This window comes from Rana temporaria, chromosome 1, assembly GCF_905171775.1.
Source record: "Rana temporaria chromosome 1, aRanTem1.1, whole genome shotgun sequence".
Classification (NCBI taxonomy): domain Eukaryota; kingdom Metazoa; phylum Chordata; class Amphibia; order Anura; family Ranidae; genus Rana; species Rana temporaria.
Window position 1 is genome coordinate 1,193,332 of NC_053489.1, and position 14,172 is coordinate 1,207,503.

General features: G+C 49.2%; 1 pseudogene; it reads left to right on the forward strand.

Moving 5' to 3' along the window:
• The first annotated feature begins 1,134 nt into the window (after positions 1 to 1,134).
• Positions 1,135 to 1,265, forward strand: LOC120925202 (annotated as a pseudogene).
• The last annotated feature ends 12,907 nt before the right edge of the window (positions 1,266 to 14,172 follow it).

Below are 14,172 nucleotides of genomic sequence, written 5' to 3' on the forward strand. Positions count from 1 at the left end.
GATAAGAGTGATGTCATGTGACCTCCCAGAATCCTCCTCCCCTCTCCGGTCAGGTCTGTGTATTATTAATAGAGATAAGAGTGATGTCATGTGACCTTCCAGAATCCTCCTCACCTCTCCGGTCAGGTCTGTGTTATTAATAGAGATAAGAGTGATGTCATGTGACCTCCCAGAATCCTCCTCACCTCTCCGGTCAGCAGGTAGATGATCTCCAGGGTGAGGTTTAGTATCCTCTCAGTCATGTGACTCTGGTCCTTCTCCATCCTCATTGGTCATGTGATCTATACAGGTTACCTGTAGACCAAGAATTGATGAGAGAGAATGATCTGGACTGTACTGGTTGTACAATATTAGGATGGGGGATAATATGAGGGTCTCTATCATGTAAGAACAGCCCCCCCCCCCAGTGGGATTACACATAAAGGAACATTCCTTTTAGCATTTGTAATGGTTTTAGCGTCCGGGAGCCTCCAACACTTTATGTCTATAGAAACCCCCCATCCCCAATAAAAGTGGTATAATCCGTTAGTATAGACTGATGAGGTGAGAAGGTGATTGGTGGGAAATGTGACACATCTCCAAAATGAAGAGAATTCTCTATGGGGAATGTTCTGCCCCTGAAGGGGTTAATCTAGGTCTCCACACTATATATGTGTGTATCATCATCTGCTGGAGATAAAAGACGTCACAGTGACTATGGAGGAAGAGGACGGACATGACGGGGTTACTGGGTGTAAATAGAAGATAAGATCTTATTACCTCCTCTGCTGCGTCTTCCAGCAATGTCTTCCCTCTTTGTTCACCCGACTCACCTCTCACCCGGAACTTTCTATTTATACCTGACATCACTTCCTGTTTGAAGCTGACATCACTTCCTGTCTTCCATAGAGACTTCCTTTCTCTATGGTAGAAGTGAGATCACCACCCTGTGGATCTCAGAGGAACTGCAGCCCCGAGAAACGTCTCGTAGTGTGAACACAGCCTTGTGCTGTGTGTGTATGTACTGTATATTCTTATAGATGGGTCATCTCCACTCCCACCAAGTGGGAGAGAAATATATTACTGCCTAGTCCAGCCTTTCTCAGCCAGGGTTCCTCCAAAGGGTTCTAGGGGTTCCTTGAGCAATGGACAATTTCTGCTTCTCTGCCTTTTGGCTAAGATCAAGTGTAGTATCTGTTCTTATCAGTTGCCAATAGGTGGTGCTAAGCTGACTGTCCCCGGTACCCTGTGGCAGGGGGAAAGGGATGGCAGTCGGCGGACGCTAAGCCTGTTGGTGTGGAGGTGGAAGCCTTCTGATCGGGACAGAGAGGCATGAGGTCGAAGCCAAGAGGCCGGGTCCCTGGCCGTTGGCCTGGATTTGGTGGTATCTGCCCCAGTCAGTTGTTCTGGAGGGAACCCTTGCTTCTCCTTTAACCGGGAAGGAGCGGGTAGTACTTCCAGAATGTGATTAGGTGGGAGAGATAGGGGTTGTGGGTAGAGCCTGCTTAGGTGGGTTCTCCCCAACCTCTTCTCCCACCTTCCTGGCTGGGAAGGGTGCTGCCGGTCCGGACCGGGGGCTAGGGACCGTTGAAAAGCCCGTGGAGATTGTGCCCCTGGAGTGGCAGTCCAGGGGTGACATACATTGCACGAGTGTTTGAGGGGCACTCATCGTGTGGCACCTTCAGGTCACTGATCTCCACAACACACTTTTCACACCTGCCGCTTGGGCCGGGCCTTTTGGCTAGGACCAGTGGAATTTTTGTTTCCTGGCCGGAGGGCCGGCCAATGTATTTCACATTGGTCACTTTCCTCACTCTCCCATCTTCCTTCTCCCCACTTTCTTTTATTATTTTTCCCCGTGTTCGGTTTTGTTTGTCACTCTTTTTGTTGGTGCTTGCACTTTATGTGTGGCGAGTAGGGTGCTGGTCCTCGGGCCGGTCTCTGAAAGTCTTGGGAGTTGGTGGACTCGGCCTTCTGGTTAGGTTCACCGGCTCTCATGGGGTCTCCCTTCGGGGGAGCCTCACCGAGGAGGGTTCTGTTTCGGCAGTCCCTCCAAGGATGTTGGGTCCTTGTGGCTTCGGCTGCTTGGACCAAGATGGGTCCATATGGCTTTGGCTGTATGGACCACAGTAACTCTTTTCCCTGTCAGGAGCCTAACGCCCCGGGGGATCAGAGACGGGTCCTTTTCGGAGGACCACTGACGTATGCAACCGTCGCAGTTTTTTGTGATGTCACTCTTTATGTGTGTGCACATTTTTTCCTGCACCGGGTGGAGTTTTTGGGTTGTGTTTTGCACGCCACAGGCTTTTCAACAGAAAAAAAAAAATTTCTGTCTCTCTAACAACTGACATCAATGATCTGTAAGGAGGGCAGTCTTCCCACCGATGACGATGTAAGAATGTCCTTATCCACTGATCACTGATATAAGGGGGTCCTTCTCCCATTGGTCATCGCTGTAAGGGACCACTACACTGACCACAGATGTAGGAGGGTCCTTCTCCCATTGGTCACCACTGTAAGGGACCAATAAACAGACCACTAAAACTAGAGCTCTGGGTGTGGACGGAACCCATGTTTGAACAGAATTTGGCTTGTTTAGGCGGATGGTGAATGGATGAACTAAATAGGTGTTCAGCCAATTACAACTTCTGGCTGCAGTATTACTCCCGCCTCTAAATGTGGCAGCTTCCTGCTCAGGTTGGTTGATAGGAGGTTGGTTGTCACAAGTGTCCGAATACCCAGTCATGTACACCCATCAGCTTTATTCAGCTGTATACTGGGGATTTGCTGGTTGGCCAGTTAATGTAAACAAAATATTAAAAGAAGCACAAAAAAACTGTATGGACCCCCCTCCCCCTCAGCTAAGACATTTGTAGCCAGGGGTAGTGATGTCGCGAACCTAAAATTTACAGTTCGCGAACTTCCACAAATGTTCGCGAACGGGCGAACCGCCATAGACTTCAATGGGCAGGCGAATTTTAAAACCCACAGGGACTCTTTCTGGCCACAATAGTGATGGAAAAGTTGTTTCAAGGGGACTAACACCTGGACTGAGGCATGCCGGAGGGGGATCCATGGCAAAACTCCCATGGAAAATTACGTAGTTGTCGCAGAGTCCGTTTTTAATCCATAAAGGGCATAAATCACCTAACATTCATAAATTGTTTGGAATAACGTGCTTTAAAACATCAGGTATGATGTTGTATCGATCAGGTAGTGTAAGGGTTAGGGTTACAGACAGGGTTAGGGTTACAGACAGGGTTAGGGTTACAGATAGGGTTAGGGTTACAGATAGGGTTAGGGTTACAGATAGGGTTAGGGTTACAGTCTGTAACCCTAACCCTGTCTGTAACCCTAACCCTATCTGTAACCCTATCTGTAACAGGGTTAGGGTTCACAGTGACAGACCAAACTCCCCGTTTAACGCACAGCAAACAACCGCAAACAGTCCATTTGCACAACCGCAAACTCCCCATTTACACAAGGTTGGATACCAAGCTAGCCATGTCCCGTTCCTTGTCCTCACTGACGTCATTGAATGTCTCTTCCTCCACCCAGCCACGTACAACACCAAGGGTCCCTGAAAGGTGACAACAAGCCCCCTGGGACTCCTGCTAGACTATGGAACGCTTTACCAACCAGCATTCGGTTGTAGGAGAATCACTTGGCCTTTAGGAGAAAGATCAAAACCCATCTCTTTTGAGGACAAAGGAGAAAGGGACAACGAGCGCCCAGAGGCGATTCAGTTCGCATGTTGCTGCGCTATATAAGTTTCTCACTCACTCGCTGTGCGTTGCCGCAGGTCCAGCAATCGACGACGACAAGGCTGCTTCTGGTGGTGATGGTGAGCACAACTCTTCCTCTTCATGCTCATCTACGGCTTGATCCAGCACTCTTCGCAGGGCACACTCCAGAAAAATCGCATATGGGATGAGGTCGATGATGTTGCCTTGGGTTTGACTGACCAGGTTTGTCACCTCCGCAAAAGGACGCATGAGCTTATAGCCATTGTGCATTAGCGTTCAGTAACACGGCCAAAAAATACCCAGCTCCGCAGAGGCTGTGCTCTTTTTTTTTTTTTTATTTAACAAAAATCTGTGCGTGCGCCGCGTAATGTACTGTGCAATCCCAATATGAGTGGTATGTTAAGTAGTACTATTCCTATCAGTTTAATCCCTGTTACGTCCCCTATCAGGAGACGTGTATGGAATAGAATTTAGACAACCGCAAAGAGTTGTCAATAGTTGACACACTCATGACATAAATTGTATTCCTCTATGCGTCAATCTTGGTATAGTGATGACTGTGCTCATGCGCACGTTTTGGAGATTGCAGGTGATGGGGGTTTTTCAAAGCCTATGGTCGTGCTGAGGTAGATCAGTGACAGTTAAGTGACCCAGAAAACAATGATTCTGCAGTGTGGGCCCATTGTAGGCCTAGTAGGCTTTAATGATCACCTTAGATGATCACAAAGAAAATGAATGTTTTTTTCTATGCAAAATTATCCAGCCGATCGCTTTTGGTCTGTTCACAATGAAGCAACGACCTTATCATCTGGGGTGTGCCAACATTGCCATTGCCAACACACTCATAGAGGTGGTCGCTTCATTGTGATACGCAAGCCCCTTCACCACAACAAGGTAACGATCACGAAGGGGAATTGACACATGTATGTGCCTTTTTTTTTTGTTTTGTTTTTGTAGCCACAGTGCAGCACCAGAGGCCAGAAAAATTAGGCAAGTACACATGCCAGAAAAAGTAGGTATTGTTGCAGCTGCTGCTGTAGCAGCAGCCAGAAAAATTGATGTTTTCCAGGCAGAAAGTGCACTAAAACATTGCGGCTTGAACCCTAGTTGGTGGCGGATAAGTCACGCAAGTCATCCGGCATGCAGAGATAAAATACAGCAGCGTGTGGACCATTTGTAGCCCAAGGAAGCTCATCTCATCAGGCCTTTAGTCAAATGTATCGCCCACTGTCAGTCCCTTCGGGATCCATGCCTCATTCATCTTAATAAAGGTGAGGTAATCTAGACTTTTTTGACCTAGACGACTTCTCTTCTCAGTGACAATACCTCCTGCTGCACTGAAGGTCCTTTCTGAAAGGACACTTGAAGCGGGGCAGGCCAGAAGTTCTATCGCGAATTGGGATAGCTCAGGCCACAGGTCAAGCCTGCACACCCAGTAGTCAAGGGGTTCATCGCTCCTCAGAGTGTCGATATCTGCAGTTAAGGCAGTGTTTCTCAATTCCAGTCCTCAGGCCCCCCCCAACAGGTCAGGTTTTCAGGATTTCCATTATTTTGCACAGGTGATTTGATCAGTTTCACTGCCTTAGTAATCACCACAGCCTTTTCATCTGAGGGAAATCCTGAAAACCTGACCTGTTGGGGGGGCCTGAGGACTGGAATTGAGAAACACTGAGTTAAGGCGAGGTAGTCTGCTACCTGTCGGTCGAGTCGTTCTCTGAGGGTGGACCCCTAAGGGCTGTGGCGATGCGTAGGACTGAAAAAGCTCCGCATGTCCTCCATCAACAACACGTCTGTAAAGCGTCCTGTCCTCGCCGGCGTGGTCATGGTAGGTGGAAGATTACTTTCACCTCTTCCACTGTTAGATTCCCGTTGTGCTGTGACATCACCCTTGTATGCTGTGTAAAGCATACTTTTCAATTTATTTTAGAACTGCTGCATCCTTTCCGACTTCCGGTAATTTGGTAACATTTCAGGCACTTTCTGCTTATACCGGGGGTCTAGTAGCGTGGCCACCCAGTACAGGTCGTTCTCCTTCAGCCTTTTTATACGAGGGTCCCTCAACAGGCACGACAGCATGAAAGACCCCATTTGCACAAGGTTGGATGCCGAGCTACTCATGTCCCCTTCCTCATCCTCACTGATCTCACTGAAGGTCTGTTCTTCCTCCCAGCCACGTACAACACCACGGGTACCAGATAGGTGACAACGAGCACCCTGGGATGCCTGCTGTGGTTGGTCTTCCTCCTCCTCCTCAAAGCCACATTCCTCCTCTGGCTCCTCTTCCTCACACTCCTCTTCCAGCGTTTCTGCAGGTCCAGCAAGCGATGCTGATAAGGCTGTTTCTGGTGGTGATGGTGACCACAACTCTTCCTCTTCACGCTCATCTACGGCCTGATCCAGCAAGAACACAAATGGGATGATGTCGCTGATGGTGCATTCAGTGTGACTAACTAGGTTTGTCACCTCCTCAAAAGGACGCATGAGCCTACAGGCATTGCGCATGAGCTTCCAGTAACGTGGCAAAAAAAATCCCAGCTGCGCAGAGGCTGTCCTAGCACCCCGGTCATACAAATACTCGTTGACAGCTTTTTCTTGTTGGAGCAGGCAGTCCAACATTAGGAGTGTTGAATTCCAACGTGTCGGGCTGTCGCAAATCAAGCACCTCACTGACATGTTGTTTTGGCGCTGGATATCTAAAAAGTGCGCCCTGTAAGTCTGGGTACTTATGCACAAAGCGTTGTACAATCAGATTCAACACATGTGCCATGCACGGGACATGTGTCAACTTGCCCAAATTCAATGCCGCCAACAAATTGCTTCCGTTGTCACACACCACTTTGCCGATCTCCAGTTGGTGCGGAGTCAGCCACTGATCCACCTGTGCGTTCAGGGCAGACAGGAGTGCTGGTCCGGTGTGACTCTCTGCTTTCAGGCAAGTCAACCCCAAGACAGTGTGACACTGTCATATCCGGGATGTGGAATAGCCCCTGGGGAGCTGGGGGGGTGCAGTTGATGTGGAGCAAGACGCAGCAGCAGAAGAGGACTGAGGACTGAGGAGGTTATCGAAGAGGATGGAGTAGGAGGAGTAGAGAAGGTGGCAGCAGACCTGCCTGCAAGTCGTGGCGGTGTCACCAACCCCTCTGCAGAGCCACGCATTACATGCTTGGCAGCCGTCAGCAGGTTTACCCAATGCGCAGTGTAGGTGATATACCCTGCCCTGACCGTGCTTTGCAGACCAGGTATCAGTGGTCAGATGGACCCTTGCCCCAACACTGTGTGCCAGGGATGCCATGACCTCCTTTTGCACAATAGAGTACAGGTTGGGGATTGCCTTTTGTGAAAAGAAATTTCGGCCGGGTACCTTCCACTGCGGTGTCCCAATAGCTACAAATTTTTTGAAGGCCTCAGACTCCACCAGCTTGTATGGTAAAAGCTGGCAGGCTAAGATTTCCGACAAGCCAGCTGTCAGACGCCGGGCAAGGGGGTGACTCTGTGACATTGGCTTCTTATGCTCAAACATGTCCTTGACAGACACCTGACTGTGGGCAGATGAGCAGGAACTGCTCAAGGTGAGAGACAGAGTGGCGGATGGTTGAGAGGGGGCAAGGAGGACAGCAGTGGTTGACGTGAATGAAGATGCTGCACCAGGAGGAGGATGGTGGCTTTGAGCTTGTGTGCTGCTTGTACTCGTCATCATGTGTTGATCCCATAGGCGTTTGTGATGTGCGATCACGTGCCTTCGCAAAGCAGTTGTACCTAGGTGGGTGTCGGATTTCCCACGAGTTTCTTTTGGCACAGGTTGCAAATGGCATCACTGTTATCAGAGGCAGACACACAAAAAAAATGCCACACTGCTGAGCTTTGCAATGATGGCATTCTGGTGGTGACAAAAGCATGCGTTGATTGGCGTGCTGTCTGGCTGACCCCGGGTGACGATACATGCTGTCTGACTGTGCCACTAGCTCCTTGCGACGACCTCCCCCTGCTTCCAACGCGTCTCCTCAACCTCTCTGTCACCCCATCTGAACTTTCCCCCTTTTCTTCTTCTCTTCGAGCGGGCACCCACGTGACATCCCCGGACACATTGTCATCATCAACCGCTTCACTTGTATCTGACAACTCAGCAAAGGAAGCAGCAGCGGGTACATCATCATCACACCATACGTCCATGTGTGTAATGCTGCCTGACTGATGTAACGGCTACCCACTGGTAGTGAGGGGTATCGGCCGTTGGAGACGTCCTTTTTGCTGACAAGTTATGATATGCAGGTACCGCCGGTATATCCCATCGAACGCCCTTCCAAGAAACGAGACGTGCTACGTTTGGAGGGTCAAGCAGACTGACTTTATTTGGCATATTTCACCTGCTTATATCTGGTTACAACTGTTACAAGAACCATGACAGTTTCCGCCCTCCCCTTTTCCCAGTAGGGGGCTTCAACACAGACCCCCTGAAACAATGACATCTCCTTGAATTAATCACTTGGCCAGTTTCTAGACGCTTCGGCACCTCACCCCACTTAACATTTCCTGGCCAGGCACATAGAATTCAATTAACCTTTAAAACAATTATCACTCACACATAATCCCCATCAGCATACACCTCACAGGGGGCTGTTTACCTGCACACAAAAGAAGAGTTCATTATCTATGCGAAGGGAACATTAGCATTCAACAATGAAAAGAAACTTGTCCAATTAACCCTTTGAGCTCAGAATACACTGTGGTACATCCACTTGTGACAAGCCATGCAGTTCCTTGTAGTCCTCCCTGCATGAAGATTATAACTGTCTCGGCAGCATGCATGTGTCCGTTACACTACTCCCCCTTTGTGGAACACTCCGGCAGACCCGGATTGATCCTTTTCGGATCAACTTGGGGATGTCCGGTCTGCTGTTAGGGTAAAAGTTCAGTTTGCCTGGACAGTCCGTCGGCATTCCCATTGAATCTGCCAGGGCGGTATTGGATAGAAAAATTGTAGGGTTGTAGGGCCAAGCTCCATCTTAGCAAGCGCCCATTATCTCCGGCTACTCGGTTCAGCCATACTAGTGGGTTATGGTCCGTGATCAGGGTGAATTCCTGACCATACAGGTAGGGTGTGAGCTTCTTTAAGGCCCAAACCAGGGCTAAACATTCCTTTTCCACGGCCGCGTAGCTCACTTCCCTGGGTAATAGTTTTCTACTCAGGTACGCGACAGGGTGTTCTCCTCCATCCTCCCCGATCTGGCTTAGAACTGCCCCCAGTCCATACATGGATGCATCTGTATGAACGACAAATCTTTTGTTAGGGACGGGGGCAGATAGGACAGGTGCGTTGATCAATGCTTGTTTCAAGGTTTGGAATGCTGTTTCACAGGCGGGAGACCACAGGACTACTCTAGGCAAATTCTTTTTGGTCAAATCCGTCAGGGGTTTGGCAATGGTACTATAGTCAGGGACAAATTTTCTGTAATACCCCGCTGTCCCTAGAAATGCCAGTACCTGGGTCTTAGTGTGGGGAGTTGGCCAATTGGCTACAGCCTCAACCTTAGCGGGTTCTGGTCGTTGTTTCCCACACCCCACTCTGTGTCCCAAGTACTGGACTTCTGCCATCCCGAAATTACATTTTTCTGGCTTCAGGGTTAGGCCGGCGGCCCTAATCTGATCCAGTACAGCCTCAACATGCCTCAAGTGTTCCCCCCAAGTCTCACTATAGATCGCAATGTCATCCAGGTACGCGCAAGCAAAATCCTGGAAGCCATCAAGGAGGCGGTCCACTAAGCGCTGAAATGTGGCTGGGGCGTTCTTCATCCCAAATGGCATGACCTTGAACTGGAATAAGCCAAATGGGGTGACAAATGCCGACTTAGGGATAGCCTCTTTGGACAGGGGAATCTGCCAATACCCTTTGCACAGATCGATTGTGGTCAGATAACGTCCCCTGGCAATACGATCTAATAGCTCGTCTACTCGGGGCATGGGGTAGGCATCTGTCATGGTTTTGTCATTGAGGCGTCGGTAATCGACACAGAATCGGGTTGTTCCGTCCTTTTTGGGTACTAGGATAACGGGCGAGGCCCAGGGGCTGTCAGATGGTTCTATGATCCCCAGTCTTAACATTTCTTGTATTTCCTTCCTCATCTCCTCTTTTACTGCCTCAGGGATTCTGTAGGGAGTCTGTCTGTATAACCTGTCACCCTCCCATATAAAACGTTCCCGCTCATCCCCTCTACTGTCTGCTAATTCTCGATACTTTTGAAGGGTGGAGTCCTCCCTAGTTTCCCTCCCAAATTCCTCTGGGGTGTCCCAAGCTATGGGTCTCTCTACCGTAGTGGGGTTACATGTCGGTTCTTGGCTTACCTGGGTCTCCTGGCCTGTTGTAGGATCATCTGTGATACGGGTCTGTGAGCGGGTGGTCACGGGGCAAGCTGCATCAGGTGTAGGTAGATACGCCGAAGTCAGAGGGCCAATGTCGTTGCCCAGCACAACCTCGGCCGGTAGGTTGTCCATGATACCAACGGTGGTCTTTCCTGACCCGACTCCCCAGTCTAAGTGCACCCGGGCGGTGGGTAAGCGGAATACAGCGCCCCCTGCGACCCGGACGGCAATTATACGAGTGGAGAGGTTCTCTGGCTTTACCAGATGTTTTTGAACCAGAGTGACAGTGGCCCCGGTATCTCTTAAGCCTTGTGCTACTTGTCCATTCACCCGTACCTCCTGACGGTGATGCTGACGGTTATCTGGGGAGGCAGCTTGTATTGGATCTGCCTCATACAAAATCCCCAGACATTCCTCCGGGCCCCCCTCGGTCTCCAGGCAGTGGGCCGCAGAGGGACGTGATGGAGTGACCTCTGTGTTGGGTGTTGTGCGTCTCCAATTGTTATTTGTAGCTCTTAGAGGGCAATAACGAGCAATATGTCCCGTGTTGCTGCAGTGATGGCACGTCACCCTAGACGAATCCCGGGGGTAGTTGTTAGGCCCCTGAGGACGTGGTGGTCCTGGTGGGACTGGAGCCCGAAACTCTGGGCGTGGGGTGACGGTTGGAGTACGCGGTACCACCTTCTGAGCCAGCCGCATAGTACCCTGGCTTACTTTCCTTGTCTCCGCGTACTCATCTGCTAGCCGAGCCGCCTCGTTTAAGTTAGCGGGACGACGATCTCGTACCCAGTCTTGTATGTCTGCGGCCAGGTCTTGGAAGAAATGTTCCATTAGGAACAGCTGTAATACTTCCTCCCCGGTGTTGGCCTTGCACCCTTGGACCCAATGGGATGCCACCCTTTGTAACTGGTTTGCCCATTCCATGTGGGAGTCCACAGCCATCTTCTTGGACTCCCGGAAGCGCCGGCGGTAGGCTTCTGGCGTTACGGCGTATCGGGTTAGCAGCGCCTTTTTAACTTGCTGGTATTGTAAAATATCCTCTGGGGCGAGAGCCCGAAAAGCTTCATTGGCTTTGCCCGACAATTTCCCCGACAAAATAGTGACCCATTGTTCTGGTGGTACCTGGTGTAGTGAGCACTGCCTCTCAAAGTCCGCCAAATATCCATCGATTTCCTCCTCACTTTCTACAAAAGCTTTAAATGCAGTGAACGGTATTTTCTTTCCTGTAGCAGCGGGTGAGGGGGTAGGAACTGCAGGTGTAATGGGCTGTCTCGCTCTTACCAGTTCCAGTTCTTGTCCCCTCTTCGTTTGTATTTCTTCCCTTGCTTCCCGGAACAGCTGGTTGATTAGTTCCACGGACGTTTCTGGATACAAGGATAATCTCCGCTGTACAATCCCAGTAATTACATCTTCCTCGCTGACCGGTGCAAGGGGCTCCATTCCTTCCATGGATCCATCCATTTCGTCCAGCTCCAGCAGGTCAGCTATCAGCTCCCTCCGTGGTCTGTTGCTGGCGCTCCTACCACGAATCTCCAATAGATCTTTCAGTGTGGATCTTTTCAGCCTGGCGTACTGCGACTCCATTCAGAACTTGCTCTTTGGATAAAAGGACCATCCCACTACTGCCAACCAATGTAACGGCTACCCACTGGTAGTGAGGGGTATCGGCCGTTGGAGACGTCCTTTTTGCTGACAAGTTATGATATGCAGGTACCGCCGGTATATCCCATCGAACGCCCTTCCAAGAAACGAGACGTGCTACGTTTGGAGGGTCAAGCAGACTGACTTTATTTGGCATATTTCACCTGCTTATATCTGGTTACAACTGTTACAAGAAACATGACAGTTTCCGCCCTCCCCTTTTCCCAGTAGGGGGCTTCAACACAGACCCCCTGAAACAATGACATCTCCTTGAATTAATCACTTGGCCAGTTTCTAGACGCTTCGGCACCTCACCCCACTTAACATTTCCTGGCCAGGCACATAGAATTCAATTAACCTTTAAAACAATTATCACTCACACATAATCCCCATCAGCATACACCTCACAGGGGGCTGTTTACCTGCACACAAAAGAAGAGTTCATTATCTATGCGAAGGGAACATTAGCATTCAACAATGAAAAGAAACTTGTCCAATTAACCCTTTGAGCTCAGAATACACTGTGGTACATCCACTTGTGACAAGCCATGCAGTTCCTTGTAGTCCTCCCTGCATGAAGATTATAACTGTCTCGGCAGCATGCATGTGTCCGTTACAACTGAGTCATATCCCTTTTATCCACATCCTCTGGCAATAATGGTTGCGCATCACTCATTTCTTCCAACTGATGTGTAAATAACTCCTCTGACAGATCAAGTGAAGCAGCTGTGATGCTAGTGTTGGTGGTGGCGGCATGCGGGCGAGTGGTAACTTGAGAGGTGCCCGAAGCTGAGCTGGAGGAGGATGGTGCGTCAAGGTTCCGAGCGGAAGCTGTAGAAGATTGGGTGTCCTGTGTTAGCCAGTCAACTATGTCCTCAGAACTTTTCGAGTTCAGGGTACGTGGCCTCTGAACACTGGGCATTATTCTAGGGCCAAAGGGAATCACAGCACCACCACCACGACGGCCCCTGCGGGGTGGCCTGCCTCTGCCAGTCATTTTTTTTAGATTAGTTTAGTTGTACTATGCGTGCAAGCTACTGTGACACCAGATATGAGATGTGGCACTGGCAGGCAGGTGGGCACAGTTTACCCTGTGAGGCAAAGACACCCTGGCAGACAAAAGACTACTATTTAGTATTGCAGTGAATTTTGTTTTTATATCTTATCAACTGTGCCAACACAATATAGACGAGATGTGGCACTGGCAGGCAGGTGGGCACAGTTTACACTGTGAGCCTGGGCCCCTTACATTACACAGCACCCCACAACTCTGGGCCCCTCTACATAGCACCCAGCACCACTGGACCCCTTTATATTATACAGCAGCTTGCACCACTGGGCCCCTTACATTACACAGCACCCCACAGCTCTGGGCCCCTCTACATAGCACCCAGCACCACTGGACCCCTTTATATTACACAGCACCCTGCACCTCTAATCTAACTAAACTATACAGTGTATAAATATATGTAAGACTCCGGGGATGTATATATATCCTCTACACACTGTAACATTAACTGACTAGCCTGCCTAACTCCAAAAAATGACTCTCTCTCTCTCTCTGTAAATCACGCAGCACAGATTACAGAGAAAAAAAGCAGACTGATAGATTAGCCCTAACAAGGGCTGTTTGGGGTGCTGTTCTAACATCAGAGATCAGATGAGTCTTTCAGGACTGGAGTACAGTGGCCTAGATATCGCTTTCCCTATAAAATCAGCAGCAGAAACACTGTCCCTCCTCTCACTAAGAATGCAGGTTCAGAATGAATCTAAAATGGATGCTGCCCTAGAAGTGGGAGGGTCAGGGAGGGAGGGTATGCTGCTGATTGGCTGGAATGTGTCTGCTGACTGTGAGGTAGAGGGTCAAAGTGTGCTCAATGTTAATTAATAGGAGGCGGGTCGAACATTGCATATGTTCGCCGGCGACGGCGAATGCGAACAAGCAAAAATTGCCGCGAACTATTCGCCGGCGAACCGTTCTGTACATCTCTATTCACTAATCGGGCCAGAATGCAAATATGAACAAATATGCCAAAATCTGGCATATAGAGAGAGAGAGATGAAAGGGCTTCTATATCTAGTGCACTATTATTAAAATTAATGATAATATCGAAACCGCATTATAAAAAAGATTAGGCCAATGTGTAGAATATCCATTATGGATCATCATACATTAACCCAAAAAACTAAATATGACGAATAAAAATGAATTCATAGTCAATATGAATTAAACAGTGGGCAAAAAGCCCTAAAAAATTCTAAAAAATCCATGTGGTGATCGCACACCCGGATTGACGTGTAACATGTCATAATAAATATATGGAGGATGTAATACATTCTCCCAACAATATAAGTAGGACATCCAAGTGGCCCTAGGACAATGGAAGCAGGTGCAGGCCCATACAAATAATAATATAATAATAATGTAATAATGTCCAGGGGTATGAAT